Genomic DNA, 1,784 nt, shown 5'->3' with positions numbered 1-1,784 from the left:
AATACGTGAACCATGAACTTCCAGATGTTCAAGCTGGTTTTAGAAAAGACAGAGGAACCAGAGATCAAATTGCCAACATCCGCTGGATCATGGAAAAAGCAAGAGAATTCCAGAAAAAACATCTATTTCTGCTTTATTGACTATGCCAAAGCCTTTGACTGTGTGGATCCTAACAAACTGTGGACAATTCTGAAAGAGATGGGAATACCAGACCACCTGACCTGCCTCTTGAGAAACCTGTATGCAGGTCAGGAAGCAACAGTTAGAACTGGACATGGAACAACAGACTAGTTCCAAATAGGAAAAGGAGTACGTCAAGGCTGTATATTGTCACCCTGCTTATTTAACTTATATGCAGAGTACATCATGCAAAATGCTGGGCTGGATGAAGCACAAGCTGGAATCAAGATTGCCGGGAAAAATATCAATAACCTCAGATATGTGGATGACACCACCCTTATGGCAGAAAGTAAAGAACTAAAGAGCCTCTTGATAAAAGTGAAAGAGGACAGTAAAAAGTTGGCTTAAAGCTCAACATTCAGAAAACTAAGATCATGTCATCTGGTCCCATCACTTCATGGCAAGTAGATGGGGAAACAGTGGCTGACTTTATTTTGGGGGGCTCCAAAATCACTGCAGATGGTGATTGCAGCCATGAAATTAAAAGACACTTACTCCTTAGAAGGAAAGTTATGACCAACCTAGAAAGTGTATTAAAAAGCAGAGACATTACTTTGTCAACAAAGGTAAGTCTAGTCAAGGCTATGGTTTTTCCAGTAGTCATGTATGGATGTGAGAGTTGGACTATAAAGAAAGCTGAGCACCGAAGAATTGGTACTTTTGAACTGTGATGTTGGAGAAGACTCTTGAGAGTCCCTTGGACTGCAAGGAGATCCAACCAGTCCATCTTAAAGGAGATCAGTCCTGGGGTTCGTTGGAAGGACTGATGTTGAACCTGAAACTCCAATACTTTGGCCACCTGATGTGAAGAACTGACTCACTGGAAAAGACCCTGGTGCTGGGAAAGATTGAAGGCAGATGGAGAAGGGGACGACAGAGGATGAGATGGTTGGATGGCATCACTGACTCAATGGACATGAGTTTGGGTGAACTCCGGGAGTTGGTGATGGACAGAGAGTGCTGTTCATGGGGTCACAAAGAGTTGGACACAACTGAGCTACTGAACTGAACTGAAATTGCCCTCCAGCTCTATTTGCAGAATTAACTGAGAATGCCATAAGCATATATACATTGTTCACTACTGTATCAGGAAAGATCTGAAGAAAAATGAACCTTGCATTTGGCAGCAGAAATTTACTCCCAATGTAGACTGGCTGTCAAGGAGTTAAACAGTGCAGCAGGAGAGCTGGAAAGCATCCCATTCCCTGAGCAAAATCTTCATAGTAAAGCTTCTTTATTTACTTTTCATTAAATACCAAGAAGATAAGGTTTCTCTATGTTCAAAGTTAACTTGATTGTCCAAAACGACAATAAAGAAGATTTGAAGGTTGTTGCCTTAGCATCTGGGAAGGAATTAATCACCATTTTATCTTCTCATAATGCTGATCAACACCTGTGGATGCTGGAAGATGGGAACTGTTTGTTGTTTTGTTTTTAAACTATTTAACAACAGTTCCAGTCAGGAATTAGAAAAATATTACTAGGGAAGTTTTTAAGGATCCACATGTGGATAAAGTTGAACTACATGTATGAGAGCTTTCATTAAAGAGAAACAGCTTGGCTTACAAGAAGCCCCAAGAGCAAAACAATCTGCCAGCTTTGAG

Source organism: Bison bison, unplaced genomic scaffold (assembly GCF_000754665.1).
Source record: "Bison bison bison isolate TAMUID 2011002044 unplaced genomic scaffold, Bison_UMD1.0 scf7180017463957, whole genome shotgun sequence".
In the NCBI taxonomy this organism is placed as follows: Eukaryota; Metazoa; Chordata; class Mammalia; order Artiodactyla; family Bovidae; genus Bison; species Bison bison.
This window is presented reverse-complemented; position numbering follows the sequence as displayed.